Source organism: Pelmatolapia mariae, linkage group LG3_W, assembly GCF_036321145.2.
Source record: "Pelmatolapia mariae isolate MD_Pm_ZW linkage group LG3_W, Pm_UMD_F_2, whole genome shotgun sequence".
NCBI lineage: Eukaryota > Metazoa > Chordata > Actinopteri > Cichliformes > Cichlidae > Pelmatolapia > Pelmatolapia mariae.
Window position 1 is genome coordinate 69,606,129 of NC_086229.1, and position 18,718 is coordinate 69,624,846.

The 18,718-nt window shown below is 42.6% G+C and overlaps 1 long non-coding RNA gene across 1 annotated transcript; it reads left to right on the forward strand.

Annotated features, from left to right (window-relative positions):
* The first annotated feature begins 5,016 nt into the window (after positions 1-5,016).
* LOC134618204 (uncharacterized) lies at positions 5,017-6,150 on the forward strand. Its single transcript, XR_010091883.1, has 3 exons — positions 5,017-5,120; positions 5,850-5,885; positions 6,009-6,150. It is a non-coding gene; the product is annotated as an uncharacterized LOC134618204 (long non-coding RNA).
* The last annotated feature ends 12,568 nt before the right edge of the window (positions 6,151-18,718 follow it).

Consider the following 18,718-nt stretch of genomic DNA (forward strand, 5'->3'; position numbering starts at 1 on the left):
TTGTAGAAAGCAGCTGGTCTGAGTGATGTGATCAGAGTGCAGTAGATAATGTCTGACAGCAGTTTGAAGAGGAAATGGATTCTGTTCTGTTCTTCACTCATCACCTACCTGACAGCTGACACCTCACACCTGTTTCTCACCTGCAGGTCAGACAGGAGGACAAGAGAAGGATGAAGAGAAGAAGGAGGATGGATCTGTTGTACTGCTGTGCTTCTTGTTTCTGCTGTTGTTTTCTTGATCTACAGAAAATATAGAAAAGGCTCAGTGTTCTGTTGGACATCAGCCTGTTTCAGGCGTCTCAGGGTTTTGTACAGATAACTGTGAGACTCCTGCTGCTATTTCAAACCGTTAGTGTTCATTTTCAGAATATATATATATCCCGCAATATACGCTGAATTCTGAAAACTCTCCTTATTAATCTTGCATCTTGCCCCTGCCTACATTTCCGATCTTTTAGAACCCCACACTCCCTCTCGCAGCCTGAGATCTTCTAATCAAAGGCTGTTGGTCGTCCCACGAACTCGTTTTAAGACTAGAGGTGATAGATCTTTTAGAGCGGTGGCCCCCAGGTTGTGGAATGCTCTCCCTCCATCTTTACGTTGTCTTGATTGTATTTATTCTTTTAAAAAGCAGCTTAAGACTCATTTATTTAGATTGGCTTTTAATTAGATTTGTGCTGTATGTTTGATTATTAATGTATTTTATGTATTTCTGTCTTATATTACTGTGAAGCACTTTGTGGTTTTTATCCTGTGAAAAGTGCTATATAAATAAATTGAATTGAATTGAATTGAATTGAATCTTCCGCAATGGGTTGCTCGCGTACAAACGGACAGGACATGGCTGCGACAGACTTCCCAAATCCACCTTCGCTTTTATAATCGTGGTCTCTCATCTTGATTACACGACGTAATTTACTATTACTACTCTAAAATATGAATTACATCTGAAATAATCACATACATGAAATAGAATGATTAATAGTACATTTCCCTTTTTTTAGGAAATGACCTCTATGTATCTGTATGAAATCAATAAAAGAATCAAATGCTGCATTATCTTTAGTTACATTGATAATATTTATTTGTGGTAACACAGTCGAGAAATGTCGCTGTTGCTTTCATATAAATGAAGCGGACATACCTGAGTGGCTGCGATCTAATCCTGTTTAGATAAAGTAAGCCTGCTCCCAAGCAGGCTTACGCTTACGGATCTGTTGCTATGACAGCAAGTCCCGGATGAGCTTCGGAGAACCGAACGATCCAAGATCACGCGAAATCGTCAACAATCAAATCCAGCTAACTTACTTAGCGAGGTACGAAGAACGGACCCCTGGGCCCCAGATATCCAGAGTCCCCCCAGAGCATGAGACAGGTGACCCCGGATCAGGGTCACCTAGCAGACACGGTGTATAATCAGCTATGCCAGGGGAGACAGAGTTGTGGGCCCAGAGACCCAAGATCCAAGAGCCTTCCAGTGTGTCATTTAGTGTGCCCACTAGTGATGGCCAAATGAAGCTTTCTGAAGCACTGAAGCTTGTATCGAAAAACAGTTCATTACTCGAAGCTTTTCAACACAGTCCTCTCCGGTGACATCTGGTGGCGAAAATTATGAAGAGCAGCTTGCATCTGCAAAATAAAACGGACTGCTTAATTATCACTGCTCACTCCACAGAGTGGAGTTCTCTCTGATATTGGGCCACTGTTGCGTTGCTTTGAACATGTAATTGTTATTTTTTTTCCTCGATTGGGGGGCTGAAAAAATTGTAATGCTCATTTGCTTAATAGATTTTGATCAATAAACTTTCCTTATGTAAACATGCACCATGGTGTGGCCTTTCTTTGCTTATGACTCCTTGATGTTGGTATTACAATAAGTGAGCAATATATATAATATACATATGATAATGTACAGCACATTATGGAGTATGCTCCTGCTGTGAAGTCCTGCCTCCATCTACTTGTGCATTTAATCACTGGACAGCTGGACAGGTATGTTCATACAAAATATTCGATTATGCCAATTGTCCTACACATATTTTTGACCTAGGGGTAGCATTGATTGTGAACTGGAAAGGGAAAATGCTTAGGGGGCTGAGTACGGCTGGGTATCGTCACTGATTTGTAGAATCATTTTGATTCGATACAGGATCCGATTCAATTCGATTGAAATCTTGAAAGTTTTACCTCAGACAGCCAGAAATATTACAATTCTGATTATTTATCAGTATATATCCATATTTTTGTATCTATTAAAAGAAAGCTGACACTTGTGAGACTTAATTAGAGATGTAAACAGAGAGTTATGAAACCTGCAGCTGCAGAAGCCAGCGAAAAAAAAAGGTAAACACAGCGCGGACCTGCCGACACATCAAAATTTGATTCTGACGCGTCGGGTCCGCGCTCTGTGTTTACGTTTGCTGTTTGACGAAATTTTGTGAGGTTTAACCTGAGATGCTGGCGTTTCAGGCAAAATAACGTTTAATTTACAAATCGACTCAGAATTTTAATGAATCAATATCACTTTATTCAGTTTAGAATGGATTGTAATCAGAAAAGCGATAATCAAAACCCACCCCTAACCATGAACTTGCAAAGTAAAAACACGATCTATGTAAGGTAGCCCTTTTGTTATTTTCATTTAAAAAGAGGATTAGTGTTACTGTGCGCTGGCCGAGTCTGTTTCTTTTCTTAGAAATAATTTCTCCTGCCCAAGAGAAAATCCTCTTGCATGGAACAGAAGAGGCTGGAGTGCAGAAACTACACTGCAAGTTGGTAGACATGCAGGTATGCGGTCTTATGGGTCCTGCAGACTATCACCTAAACACAATAAACAAAATGATTTTCTAAAATGTGTAGCAATGTAATTTACGTATAGTGTCAAATAATTTTTTGTAGTCTTTATTAGCTTTAATTCACATGGAAGTGTTTCTAAAGTCATGTGCTGTCATGATATTTACATTATGAAAAGATGATTTTGGACATTTCATGTTTTTCACTTCTGCAGATAAAGTAAATTGAGCAAAATCAACTCAAAATCCCGCGAATGATTCACTTCCTTATAAACCACTGAATCACTTGTGTTCTAAATGAAGCTTCGGACGTCACTGATCACGTGACTCTGGCCAAACGACACAGTGCTTCTGCAGTGTGTTGTTTTTTGGGTGCGCACCGGAGCGCCAGCTTCAAGCGGGCCATCATTAGTCTAATGCAGGCATGTCCAAAGTCCGGCCTGCGGGCCAATTGCGGCCCGTGGTCCAGTTTTAATTGGCCCGCAAGTAATTTTATAAATAGAATAGAAAATGGCCCGCACTTCAACTTTTGCTTGAGTTTATTGCACTTCTTAGTTGTAACACCAGGGGGAGCTGCTGTTGATCAAGGCAGTTGCTCCACCAAAAAGGACAATCACAGAAGAAATTTACCCCAAGTTACCAAACATGGCAGAACCAAAGAAGCCAAAGGTAGAAAGTGAGTGCAGAAAATTTCAGACACGGTGGGAAAGTGAATATTTCTTCAAAGAATTCAAGGGGAAGTGTTTGATCTGTACTGAAACTGTGGCAGTTATGAAAGAGTATAATGTACGACGTCATTATGAAACCAAACATCAGGCTTATGCAACCTACACTGGTGCTGAGCGAGAGCAGAAATTAAAGCAAATGCTAGCTCTCATACAGGGTCAGCAACAGTATTTTTTTCATGCTCAAATTGTCCAGGAAAAGGCTCCAATGCACGCACACGCAAAGTCAGCTGATCTCATCTGACGCAGTTCTGCTCCTTGATCAAGTGACATTTGTCCAGATTTTTTGGCACGAGTGGCGTCGGATCAGCACCGCAGCTGGATGGCCCGATTTACATACCCAGCGCAGCTGATACTCACCAGAACAATTTACTAAAATTATATGCACTCCTGTTATTAAGTCCAGTTCAATCTGTTAATGTTGATAATTATTTCAAACGAACGTTAATAGATGTTTTGCTAAGCCTAATAACTTAAATAACAAGCTTGAAATGTACCCATCCCATTTCCCCCTTTGTTTTTTCTCTGTGCTGTAAATCTTCTGTCTAAGAATTCTGAGGCTGCTGTTCTGAGAATGAGCTAGCAAAGCTTTTTTTGAATAAATCAATAAAGATCCATTTATGGAAAGCTGTGATGAAGGCAGTTTTGTCTTTAATTATATTCAACAATATAACACATTTGACCATTTTTAAGTGATTTTTAAAGCAGTAAAGGTTATATACCTAATTTCTAGTAAGTGGCCCAGCCCCTCCTATATTTTTATGTATGTGGCCCTCAGCGAAAAAAGTTTGGACACCCCTGATTTAGACGATCTCTATACCGGTTAGGATTAACAGTTTTTTTATTTTTCCAGTTCATGAGGATAGTTTTATCGGTAATACATTGGGCAGTGAGAGCCATGTGCATTGTATTCATCTCATATGTAGTGACATCATCAAGTCGTCCAACAAGCACCCTAAAGGGCAGGTTGGAATTTTACATTTCAGACGCATTGATAAGTCTCACATATCCAGCACCAAAATCTCTGAACTGGTGGACAGAACTAAACAGCGTGGATATAATTGTCAGGTGTATTGCCTTGACAGTGTGAGCAGTTGTTAGAAGGGGTAGAACCCAGGGGTGGGTTTAAAAATCTTTTTTTTTAGTCAGTCATCAGTGTGTCTCTGCACAGCTGTAACTAAAATGTGTTCAGTGGGCCTCAGTGTCTGAATGGTTCCAGTTCAGCTCCATAACAGCAGCGTCCCTGGTTTGATTCCTGTGTTTCAGCCTCTCTCACTGACGGGGACGTCCACAACATGGAAATGGATTTGTTCATCAATCAAACTACAGATCATTGAGAACAGAGGAGATTTTAGATTTCTGGTAGTTTTTCTATTTCATCTTTGTGAATTAACAAATGTCTGAGGCAGGTCAGTGTGTTAAAAAATATATTTCTGATTTTTTTTCTTTTAGAATTTAGTCCCCCGCCTCTGTGTTTGGACCAATAGAAAAGTTGGTGCTCAGAGGAAGAGGGCGGGCTTTACTTGGTGTCAGTGAGAGAAATGAAAAAAAGCTCAAATGAGTGAGAAGGACGATGAAGGAAACATCTGTGCTGTGTCTGCTCTGTAAGTAGAATCTCTGTGTTTGTTTGAATTCTTGTACTTTGACTGTCTGCTCTCCTGATAACTGATGATGGAGGAGAAGACATGAAAAGAGTGTGAAACAGAGTGTGACCCCATACACGACTTCCCTAAACCTGCTGGTCTGGAAGTCCAGCAATTCATCTAAACAAAAGGCACTTAGACTAAAACAGATATAGACACGTTTATCCAACCATGAAACAATAAGAGAAGGTACGACCTCCTCCATGTTCTCAGGACGTGGGTGTGAATGCCAGAACACTCTGGAATGCACACCAAGTCTTTGCAGACCACTAAGGATCAGACCCCTATCAATATGATATCAACTATAAACTCTAAGCATATATGAGTAAATATTTCTAAGCATAAATGACAATCATCAATACAAATCTAACATACAGTAACAATAATGATGGCTTAAAGAGAGTTTTAGATCAAAAGGAGCAGAGACTTTTTAAAATCTGTTTCCTCGAACAGCTGCCCAGTGGCAACTGGGCTTCAGATTTTCCTCAAACAAAAGATTAAAAATTAGTAAAAAAAAGATGGATGATACCTTTTCGTTTTTCATTCTTAAATACTATTTTTAGTCTTTTGTCAAACTCAAAGTAAAAGAGCAGATATATCAGAGAGATGAGTTTGTGTATTTGTCAGCTGTTTGTGTGGAGTTGTTCTTTATGTTCACCTTAAATCAACCTGAGTGTCATTTCTCTTTAGTTCTGATCTCACTGCTGAGCTGCACAACAAACCAAGGTCAGTAACCTTCTTCTGTCACAGTTTAAACCTGATAAATGTTCACTGATATGACCTGATTGGGTTCATGTTTCACAATCTAAAGTCTAACAGATCATCAGTTTTTTATTTTAACCCTCACAGCTCGTCTGACTGTGAGTCCCAGCAGCTCTCAGTTCTTTGAAGGAGACTTTGTGTCTCTGAGCTGTGAGGAGGACGACAGCTCTGCTGGATGGACTCTGAGGAGAAACACAAGCAAAGGACAGAGGACTCAGTGTGGAGATGGATGGGGAAGATTAGCTGGTTCAACTAATTCTTCTGGTAACATTGAATACATGTACCCATGGGACAGTGGAGTTTACTGGTGTGAGTCCAGAGAGGGTCCCATCAGTAACATGGTTAACCTGACAGTCACTGGTAAGCTGAGTGTGTGGAGTTAGTGTTGATGAAGCTGTGTGTAAATGGATGAAATGCTGTAGTTTGTCTCTGTGTTGAGGTGGATCAGTGATCCTGCAGAGTCCTGTCCTCCCTGTGATGGAGGGAGATGACGTCACTCTGCTCTGTAAAACAAAGACCACTCCCTCCAACCTCCCAGCTGCTTTCTATAAAGATGGCTCCCTCATCAGGAAGCAGCCTACAGGTCACATGACCATCCAGCATGTTTCCAGGTCTGATGAAGGCCTCTACAAGTGTGACATCAGCGGTCATGGAGAGTCTCCATCCAGCTGGATCACTGTCACAGGTGACACACTCACCTGTCTTTGTTTCTGCAGCTTTCAACATTCACAATGTGACGACAACTTAATGACTGTGTTTGCTTTATTTTAGACAAACACACCACCACACCTCCACCTACATTACTCTCTCCACCTACATCCACACCTGCTCCTGGTTCCCCTCTCATTCCTGTGTTGTCATCTGTTGGATCAGTCTGTGTTGTGGTTTTACTGGTGTTACTGGTTCTGCTGGTGAGACAATGTGTTCACAGGAAACCTGAAGGTGAGACTCATATTTTAAATTTTACACAAACAAAGTAAAGATTGTTTGCGTTTCTGTTCTGTGGACTAAAATTTAAACACATTTGGCAGAATATTTCAAAGTAATGAAACAGCTGACAATGTATGATTTATTTTAAACCTTTTTGTCCCATGTTTTTCTTTTTAAAATTTTGTTGATTTATTTTTAAAAAGTAATTACTTAAAGGTTCTTTCTTTGTTGTCCTTATTCAACCTGTTTTAGCCCCACATTAAATTTATTCTCTTCAAAGAAGGATTATTTGCAATATTTACATTGTGTACAAAAATTAAATTATCGAGCTGTTCTAGATGCAGAAACCTCATCATACAACAATACACAACTAAACACACGGCACAGCTTCATCGGAAACAGGAAGTAGGCAGGAAACAGCCAGTCTTGACATCTCAGCCGTCTTCATTCACTTTCAACCAATGATCACCGTCCACCAGTAACTCAGTTTAACAAAAATACCCCTATATATGGAGGAGTAAATACTATACACAAAATGATTACCTGCGTCATAATACCATCCCACTAATTTAGACTCAGTTTAAAGATGATGGTTATAATTAATTTTATGTTCATTAAAACATGGTTTCTGACTGTAATCATAGAATGTATAGTTCATATAAAGGTTTGTGAGGACATCACAGAGAGCTTGGAAATATAACAAATATTTTTTCCAGCATTTTACTAATTTGATGCTGAATTTAACTCTAGAATCAAAATTATATGTTTTCTTTATTTTTACATCTGTGAAGGTTCTCAGTCATCCAGGTCATCGTAGTCAAAAGAGCTTGCAAAGAAAAGCGTCTAAACTTTTTTAAGATGCTTGAAGACGTTTCACCTCTCATCCGAGAAGCTTCTTCAGTTCTAAGATCAAATGGTGGAGAGTCCCAGATTTAAACCTAGTGGGAGTTTCCCCCCAAAGAGGGACAAAAGGACCCCCTGATGATCCTCTAATGGCCTGAGCCAAGGTGTGAAAGTGGGTGTGGGTCCCAATCAGCCAGAGTTTCAGGTGAGCTCATTGTGAAACCTGACCCCACCCTATCATGTGATTTCCTGAGGTCAGATGGCCCAGGATGTGAGTGGGCGTTAAGGCGTCTGGGAAGGGATCTCAAAACTGGATTATAGATGGCAGACAGTTGGTGTCGTAAACCACCGCCTCTGTTCAAAGATGGTCGCTCACAGTGGACGTAAATGGCTTCTTTCACTCCTCTTTCAAACCATCTGTCCTCTCTGTCCAAAATGTGAACGTTGGCATCCTCGAAAGAGTGACCTTTGACCTTTAGATGCAGATTAACTGCTGAGTCTTGTCCTGTGGAGGTGGCACTTCTATGTTGTGCCATACGCTTGTGAAGTGGCTGTTTGGTCTCTCCGATGTAGAGGTCTGGGCATTCCTCGCTGCACTGTACAGCATACACCACATTGTTAAGTTTGTGTTTAGGAGTTTTGTCTTTCGGGTGAACCAGTTTCTGTCTGAGTGTGTTGCTGGGTCTGAAATGCACCGGGATGTCACTTTTGCAATTTCACAATTTCCCACCTCTGCTCATGTGATTAGAGGATCATCAGGGGGTCCTTTGTCCCTCTTTGTGGGGAAACTCCCACTGGGTTTAAATCTGGGACTCTCCACCATTTGACCTTAGAACTGAAGAAGCTTCTCGGATGAGAGGTGAAACGTCTTCAAGCAACTCAAAGAAGTCCAGACGCTTTTCTTTCCAAGCTCTTTATTTTTTACAGTTTTTATAATAATTATATTTACAAATTTATTAATGCAATGTTCATATTTTCAGTTGAACAAAAATGTCTGTAAGCAACACACCAGATTGTGATCATTTTAAACAGATGTAATCATCTGTCTTTCATGCCTGAAATCACAATATTTAAGTTCATACTATTCATTTCTTTACCTAAAATGTGAAACCTTAGTCAGCTGTAACCCTGTGTCTGTTCACTGTGGCTGGACTGTGTGTTTGTGGTCTGTGGGTAGCTGAAGCTAACAGCTCTGCAGTCGTCCAGCATCCTGTTTCTCATTATAGAAACACATGTCGGTAGCGAGTGTTTCACCACAGAGCTGCTGGTCGTAAGAGGAGGAAGAAAAATGTTGAGATCATTTCTTAAAGCTGTAAACTCTGGACACAGATCATGAATCTCAATTTATTACAAATAAAATCCTGTTTAATAACTGCATTATTTACAATAGTACTATTTTTTTAAAATTAATTTACTGCAGCATATTTTATAATCACTGACATTTTTAGTTGTATCCAAATTAAATTTGTTGTTTTTCATTTTCATTTTTAAATCTAACATCTTTTTAATAATATGGTAGTTTCTGAGATCCTGACGTTGAACATTCATCCTATTGATGAAAGCTCAGGTCACTTCCTCCTGTCTGTTTATGTGTTACAGCAGCAGCCATGTTTTCACTGACCCAAAATTATACTTATTTGTGGCCCGGTCATGGTGGAATTAGACAGGACACAGGAAATACTCTTTTGTGGGCTTTTTTTATTCTCCAACTGTACTCGGACGAGCACAGTTTTAATACTATAGTTTTGAGTGAAAACGGTAAAATGTAACTATTCCACTGGCTCAGCCTAAAACTGTCTTTCAGGGTCTGAGACAACAGTAACTATCATATGTAAACATTAAATTTAAACAGTACAGGCAACAGTAGTGTCCTGTCTAGAAACCAATACAGAAAAAAACAAAACAAATAAACACATTGTTTACATCCCACAATTTCGCAGTTTAACTGGCAATAAAGTACACAGTAAACTCTCTTTTAAACATATACATTTCTATGGGAGAACATCATGAACTCACTTTGGTTTCTCCACACAGCCACTGCTAAGACAAGTACACACACAGGAATCACACAGCAAGTGATCTCCCCTACCAACCCGCTCTTCAGTCCTTCTCACAGCACGTGACCATTAAACATACAGCCGTCGCGCGTTAAGAACTCTCTTGTGTAGCTAGCCACAGAATCGTTTGCAGCCTCTGACTCTCCAGTGCTCCCGCGCTCAGTGTGTGACGCAAACTTGAGTGCATGCGTGCTCTGGCTAACAGCGGCTCTTAAAGGGACAGTATACCCCCAAAACGCGAGGTCTAGTCATCACCATGACAACTCTACAACAGACCTCTGGTAGACAGGCAACCAGTCATAAACACAATCCCCTCTTTTTAAACCCTTTCCATGCATAGTATCAGTTCACTTGGCTACATTCTCCCCTGCTACGAGTCATCGTCCCCAGTAACCCCCTGCTCATCCAACATTCCTCTGAGTTTGGTGGTGTAGAGAACCATACCGGCTAACACCTGGGAGAGTACATCTGGACTGAAGGATACTGCATGGCATGCTGGTCTAGGTAGATTAAATGGGTTTGTGTGGACCCCTGCAGTTTCTCTCCTACTCCTGCGTGTAGCAGGTGTGGGTGGACCTGCCTCCGCTTTCTCTTTTTCTCCTTTCCTAGGAGCTGGAACAGGTTTTGCCACTGGTTCTTCACTGGAGAATCCAATGCTTCCTGGTCCAGGTGGAAGGTAAGCTGTTGGCTCCACCTCGAGGTCATCAGGGTTGTTGCTGCTCTCCTGCAGAACTGACTTCCCGGTCACGTAGCCGTGGCTTGGGTGCAGGTATAGACTCCACGCATGGCCTGAAGTTAGATCTGTGGACTCTTTTCACGGGCCCTCCTTCTAGTGGCATTACTGTGTATGTTGTCCCTTGGATATCAACCCCTTTATACGCAGGGGCTGCCCAGGCATCTTGAATTTTATTCCTTCCTGGTGGTCGGTAACGGAGAGACACGAACTGTCCGATGTCAACAGGTGGACAGAACACCTTTCCTTGCTGCTGAAAGACTCTCTCTGCAGCCTTCCGTTCGGCAAAATCTCTGGCTCTGGCATGTGCATCCTGGAGACGCTCCTGGTGCACTGCTAACCAGTCCAGTTTGTCATCCTTCACTTCCTCCCAGCCCAACAATGCATCAACGGGTAGATGTGGGTGGACCCCAAACAGCAGGTAATGGGGCGAATACCCTGTGGTCGAGTGCGCCGTGACATTGTAAGCATACACCAGCTCTGACAGATGCTCGGGCCAGTGCCGCTTCTTCTCAGGGGGAAGCGTACGCAAGAGGTTGTGCAAAGTCCTGTTGAACCTCTCACAATGTGGGTTACCCTGAGGGTGGTGGGGTGTTGTACGAGTTTTCTTTACTCCATACAGTTTGCATAGCTCAGCAATCACTGCGCTTTCAAAATTCCTGCCTTGGTCTGAGTTCAGGCGCTCTGGTACCCCATATTTCATGAACCACTCTTTCAGGATAATCTTAGCTGTGGTATCTGCTTTTTGATCTCTTGTGGCAAATGCCTGACTGAACTTGGTGAACACGTCAGTTATTACAAGAACGTTTTCACGACCATCCGTGGCCCGCTCAAGGGTGGTGTAATCAACAGCAACAACTTCAAGTGGGCGGGTAGCTAAAAATGGAGCGTGGGGTGCCTGAACTTTGGGTTGAGGCATCTTTGTTAACACACACCTCTGACATTTCTTCACACAGTGCTCAACCTCTTCAAACATGCCCCCCCAGAAACATCCATGCCATGACAAGATCTGAGCCTAGACTTGTACCTGCCCTTAGCACATTACATATGGCTATAGAGCCATCATACCCTGCATCCTCACTGTCAGGTTCTGCTGTGTCAACTCTTGGTTGCCGAGAGAGGGCATCAGCGGCAGTGTTGCAGCAGCCAGGGCGATACTTGACATCAAAGTAAAACACAGACAGCTGAGCTACCCACCTCTGTTGAATGGCTCCTAAATTAGCAGCGGACAGGTGACACAGGGGATTGTTATCCGTTATGATTGTGAACTTGGACCCCAGCAGATAATTCCTAAACTTTTCTGTGACTGTCCACTTTAATGCTAGGAGTTCGAGCTTCATGCTGCTAAAGTTTTGATCATTCTTCTCAGCTCCTCTGAGCCTCCTACTAGCATAAGCTATGACTTTATTCCTTCCCCCCTGCTTCCGGGACAGAACAGCGCCTAATCCAAGACTGCTAGCATCTGTTTCCAGCGTGAAAGGGAGACTGAAGTCAGCATAGCCTAGAACAGGGGCACTAGTCAACTTTTCCTTAAGCAACTCAAAAGCTTGTAAGCATTGTGGTGTCCAGGCTGAAGCAAAAAGCTGTTTAGCCCTGACAGGACTTATCTCCTTAACACAGACGTTCACTACATCATGGAGTGGCCCCGCAGTTTGGGAAAAGCCCTCAATGAATCTCCTATAGTAGCTGCAAAATCCTAAAAATGACCTTAGCTCTTTCACAGTACTAGGGATGGGCGATTTTGCCACAGCGCTTATCTTGTCAGGATCTGTGCTTATTCCCTGAGCCGACACTTCATGACCGAGAAACCTGAACTTGGGCTGGAGGAAATGGCACTTTTCAACCTTAACCTTCAGCCCCGTATCCCTCAGTCTTTTCAAAACAGTCTCCAGTCTCACAATGTGATCCTGGAATGTTGTTGAAAACACAAGCAGATCATCCAAGTAGATCAACACAATCTGAAAGACCAAATCACTCATTGTGGCCTGCATAAGACGCTGAAAGGTCGCGGGGGCATTACATAGCCCGAAAGGCATCCTCAAGTATTCATACAGGCCAAATGGTGTGGTAAATGCTGTCTTGTCTCTGTCTTTCTCATGTACCGCTACCTGATGGTAGCCACTGGCAAGATCTATGGTTGAGAAGAACTCTGCACCACTCAAGGCATCCAGGCTCTCCTCAATGCGAGGGAGCGGAAACGCATCACTCCTGGTCTTTGCATTTAGTCTGCGGTAGTCTACACACAGTCTAAGACTTGCGTACCAGAACAACTGGTGAAGCATAGGAACTCGAACTCTCCTGAATCACCCCCTTTCTCAACAGTTCAGAAATGTGCTCCCTGACCTCTTTGTACTGATTTGGTGGAATGCGCCTGTAAGGCTGAGAAACAGGGACTTCATCTACAACAGGAATTTCATGCTTCACACGATCAGTGTACCCCAAATCCTCATCATGAAGTGCAAAAACATCCGCATACCTTTTTAAAAGAGATCTGACCTCGACCTGTTGTTCCAGTGTGCCACCTATGTGTAATCTTCCCAATAAGTCCTGTACGCAGCTGTTGGCCCCCTGGCAGTGCTTTTGGTTAAGAGCATTGACTGTAGAAAACATGGACGACGCCACAGCTCCCCAAAAATGAAGCCAAAACGTCTCTATCGCCCCCTGGTGTCTGGCTGCAGTATAGGTGATAAACCCCGCCTCCTCCATGTTAGCGGATGGGACTGGGGTCAGACTAAAATAATTTTTTTCCAAAGATTCTTTCTTTTGTTTTCAATAGTTCTCATCATGCTGATTGATGTCCAAGGGTCTCCTTTCCCATAAGTTTGATTCTCATTCCTACCGCGGTGATGTTAAATTGGGGTGAAACGTCATCATAGCAGCTTTGACTGGCAGCTGCAGTCACGGAGAAACTTGCGTATCTCTGTTTGGGAATAGCAGATAGAGCGTAGGCTCTGACAGGCGGGCCAGCGTTTACGGCACGAAAACACGACCGAGTGTTTTAACCTGACAGCCTGAGGTGTTCTTCAGTAAACTGGACTACCTGACAGAAGGACCCGAGGCCCCGCTGCACTTTATCGGTAAGTTAATCGTTTTTGTAAGCTAATCCGTAACTACCGTCCTTAGCTAGCTCCTGGGACCTAGCTAGCTAAAATGAGCACTCGGCTATCAGGGCTCGTTTAGCTGTGCAGGTGAATGAATTTACTAAAGAAATCAAGAGAAACGTTCCGGGCTAATCAGTCACTAATTACTGTTACTGTACTTTTATTACAAGTATTATACTGTAAAAGCAACAGGCTGCACCCTGCTGCGGCTCCTGTGCAGAGCTGATTATTAAATATGTGCAAACAGCAGCGTGTTTTCAGTCTCTTGCCACATCTGTAAAGACAGTAACATCTTTTTTAAAAGCTTGTACTTCAGTAACTCCTCATTAATCAGGAACTATGGATTAAAGTACTGTAGTGTACTGTAATACTGAAAAAATGCAAGAGAAGAACTTCAGATCCTGAGTGTGTGAGGACAGAAGAATCAGCTTTATTTCAATATTGAGGGATAAAATTTATATCTGAGTTTGATGGTTCTGGTCTCTTTGTGATTACAGGAGCTGCCCTCAGATTCAGACCTCAGCACCACCCAGTGACAGCAGACAGATCATCCAACCTGTTAACTGCAAAATGAACTGATGAAAACAGTACAAAGGTTAAAGTACCACATGTGCTGTAGTGAAAGCTGCAGCTTTATTGATAATGTTAAAGACAAAAAAACAAAAGGATTAATCACTCATGTAACTGTGTCACTATATATCAGCATTAACAGGACCTCAGTTTGGTGTTTCACAAAGCTGCTGATCTCAGACCTGCACAGCTTCCATTTTAAACACTTCATGCAGCTGAGTACATCAAGAGCATATGAGATTTTCTCTGACACACTTAAATAAAACCTGATGAAGGTTGTTGAACTACAAACTTGTCAATTCTTTCACAGTTTTTTGCAGATAGTGTGTTATTTACCATAAAGTGATTCAGAGTTATTCATACCAGAGTAACCAGAGAGGATCATATATTTTTAAATATATAACTTTCTACAGGACTGAATATAATATCTTTATGTAAAAGTCTGGAGCCTCTGGGGTAGTATCCGAGTATTTAAAACATTACACAAACCAAAGGTCTCCATCACAGTGTTCATGAAATGCTGGGTTTATCCATCTCCTGGATCGGGCCTACGGACGAGTGCTGAAGATTTCCCTGTGAGGGAGCTGCTGGTGAAGATGATGAGTCCTGCTTGATCAATGCGATGAGCTTCAGTCTTCCTGGTGTTTCTTAAATGAAGTCTCTCTCAGTGGGTCAACAGAACTTCTGGCACAGGACAGCTGTGATGAAAGAAAAGGAAGAAGTTTCTCCAAACCTCTGGACCCAGGAAACCCAGCTTGGTCCTGATGGTCTCCCTCACTAGTTTCTCTCCAGGGTGAATGTGGCTGTGGATATAATATGGACTCTATTATTAAATGAAAAGAACAAATTAGACTAAACTACTGAAACGTTCTGCTGATGTTTTTAAAGTTTCCATGTTACCAGGCTGTAGAGGGCTCTGAAGATTTAAACAGTTTTAGATCCATGACACTCCCAGTCTTATGTTAAAATCTCAAAGGACAGCATGATATTTATGATATTAACAGTAACTCTGGGCCTCTGTAGAGTGTGCAGCTGATCTCATCGCTGTCTAAAAATGGATTAAAAACAAACATAAGAAGTGCTGAATCCTTCAAGAACACAGACTATTAGAGTAGCAGGTGTGTAGCATCACTAACTAGCTAGCAACAAGCCTCCAACACAGTGCGTATGCTAGCGGCTAACCTAGTTAACGAATTAACAACAAAGTGATTTTAGAACTATAAGACGATAAGCTGTGCGTCTTTTTTTATAACAATGACATGGTTGTATTTACCTTAATTAAACGAGTCGTCAGTCGTGGTAAACCAGCAAAAAACACTCGAGCAGCCGGGCTACGTAAAAAGTGTAGGGGGGCGTGTTTGCGGTCATGTCCAGCGGGTGTGTGGGCGGGAGCGTTACACAGTCGCTCCACCTCAAGTCACTACTGCGCAGACTCTGGCTCCAAATTTGCAAGATGGCAGCCTCCACAAGCGGGATATTTTGGCTTCATTTTTGCACAATGGGAGGAGGCGGGGTCGCGTCGTCCATGTTTTCTACAGTCAATGGTTAAGAGTCACCTCCTCATGGTTGGCAGATATGCGCTCAAATTTCACCTCGCATGGGTCACCCTCAATGCAGCGGCCAGGACTAATGATGCTTAGTCTTGCCTTAGGTGGAAGCCAAACATCCTCTTGTGAGATGTTCATCACCTGTACTGGGAATACCAGGCTGTTAGTTGACACCAGAGTTGGGATCACCAGTAAGCCACCTGGGAGATGAACATTCCCTGGTTCAACCAACCCGCTACCAAAATGCTTGCCATGGCCCCTTGCATAGACAGTGGTCAGAGATGAGGCAGGCACCCACACTTTGTATTTGCTTGCAACACGGGCAATAGACACCTTTTCCACCTGCTCAGCAGCTTGTACGCAGTGGCAGGCCTTCCTCCAGCTGGACTCCAGCTCTCCCCCTAGAGTGGTGTCAAACTCTGAGAGTACTAACTGTCTACATCGTTTTGCAATTTTCATCCCTATAATGCCATGAGGTGACGAATCCAACCATTTGGGATTGTCTCTTTCTGCTTTATCATCTTTGATTATGAGAAAACCACATTCTGGTATAGTGAGCCCCATAACCTGTACATCTAACTCTACATAGCCTAAATAGGGCAGCGGCAACTGGTTGGCTGCTGTGATTTTAAGCCACTTGGCAGTACAGTGCATATCTTCGTCTTCTCCCTGGAGATGATTTCTGAAAAAGCATTCTGTCAAAGTGCTTACATTACTTCCTGTGTCTAGTAGACATTTAAGGGATACACCACCTATCTGGATATCTACTTCAAGGCACTGACCTACAGCATGTTCTAGAAAATGTTCCTTGGTTAGAGTTTCCTTTGAGCCTTCTGACTTGCCTCGCATTGCCCGGCTCATAGCAATGGAGGGTTCCCGTTTCCCGTTAGCGGTGAACTGGGCATGGTTCGACTGGCTCGTAGGTTGTCGGGGTGCATTACAGTGTCTGGCCATATGTCCCACCCCTTCACATCGGAGACAAATGGGCTGACCCTCTCTAGTGTACTTAGGCTTGGACTTAGCTTTAACACCTCTACTGTCTTCAGAACACCCAGTCTGTGTTGTGAGCTCCCTCACTGCATTAGTTAACTCCCCTATTGCCTTACCCTGTTGTGTGATTATTTTAACCGTCTCTTGCAGAGCCATGGAAAAGTCTGTCTGAAAATCACTTGTGGAGGTTGTTTTTTCACAGCTTTCATCTGGCCTGTCACTCACTATATTTCTATGTCTTGCCACATTAGTGCTGCGTGGACGATCTTCCATAGTCCACATGATTGCCTCCTCTCTAACATCAAAGAGACTACACTCGGGCTTCTCCCTAGTGAGCCTATGTAGTTCACGCCGAAGATTTGGGGCATGCACACCTTCAATGAACTGGTCCCGAAGTGCCAGCTGTGTGTTGGGTACTACATTAGGGGACTGTTGTATTGCAGCATTGAGCAACTGAGAGAGTGCATGTGAATAATCTCGTAGGTCTTCCCCATCTAGTTGGCGGCGTGCATAGAAAGCATGCAAGAGCTGTGGTGTGGTGCGCTTCTCTCTAAATGCCTCCCTCAAATATGAAAAGAGGTCACTCGGTTGCTTCACCTGGCCTGCCATACGTAACTTAACTTCCTCTAGGGCAGACCCTTTCAACTGTGAGAGGATTGATCCTCTCCACACAGACCCCTAGTTCTTATTGCTCTTTCCACCTCTTCTATGAATTCATCAACAGTGTAAGCATCTTTTGCTGGTTCCCCACTAAAAGGTATTATCACCTTTTCTCTTGGAAGGTACACAACAGATCTGGTTGGAACATTACCCATGTTAGCAATACTAGACATAACAGCATCATGTTTCCTACTCAGTTCGTTAATCTGTGTTTGCAGCTGGTCATGGTGGAATTAGACAGGACACAGGAAATACTCTTTTGTGGGCTTTTTTATTCTCCAACTGTACTCGGACGAGCACAGTTTTAATACTATAGTTTTGAGTGAAAATGGTAAAATGTAACTATTCCCCTGGCTCAGCCTAAAACTGTCTTTCAGGGGCTGAGACAACAGTAACTATCATATGTAAACATTAAATTTAAACAGTATAGGCAACAGTAGTGATCTGTCTAGAAACCAATACAAAAAAACAAAACAAAACAAATAAACACATTGTTTACATCCCACAATTTCGCAGTTTAACTGGCAATAAAGTACACAGTAAACTCTCTTTTAAACATATACATTTCTATGGGAGAACATCATGAACTCACTTTGGTTTCTCCACACAGCCACTGCTAAGACAAGTACACACGCAGGAATCACACAGCAAGTGTTCTCCCCTACCAACCCGCTCTTCAGTCCTTCTCACAGCACGTGACCATTAAACATACACCCGTCGCGCGTTAAGAACTCTCTTGTGTAGCTAGCCACAGAATCGTTTGCAGCCTCTGACTCTCCAGTGCTCCCGCGCTCAGTGTGTGACGCAAACTTGAGTGCATGCGTGCTCTGGCTTACAGCGGCTCTTAAAGGGACAGTATACCCCCAAAACGCGAGGTCTAGTCATCACCATGACAACTCTACAACAGACCTCTGGTAGACAGGCAACCAGTCATAAACACAATCCCCTCTTTTTAAACCCTTTCCATGCATAGTATCAGTTCACTTGGCTACATATTAAACATTTGTATCACTTTCTATATGATCAGCTGTTCTGTCTGTACCTTTTGTGTGTGTTTTATTGTGCAGGCAGTGATCCAGCTGCTGTTTACTCAGCTGAAGACGTCAGTTATGGACAAATCATCATCAAAGCTGAAAAGAAAAAATCAAAAATGAGAGGTACAGCACATCTCTATGAAAATACCAGGGGTTATGTGACCATAAGAAATAAATCTACAGTGAATAATTTGAAAACTTTTCCCATCATTAATGCAGTATATAAGTGAAGATTCAAATAAAAAACAAATAAGTCTATTGTAAAAATATTTAAGAAAATATAAATGTAATGAAAAAGTACAATAAGCTGGTTGCACTGGCGTGTACACCCC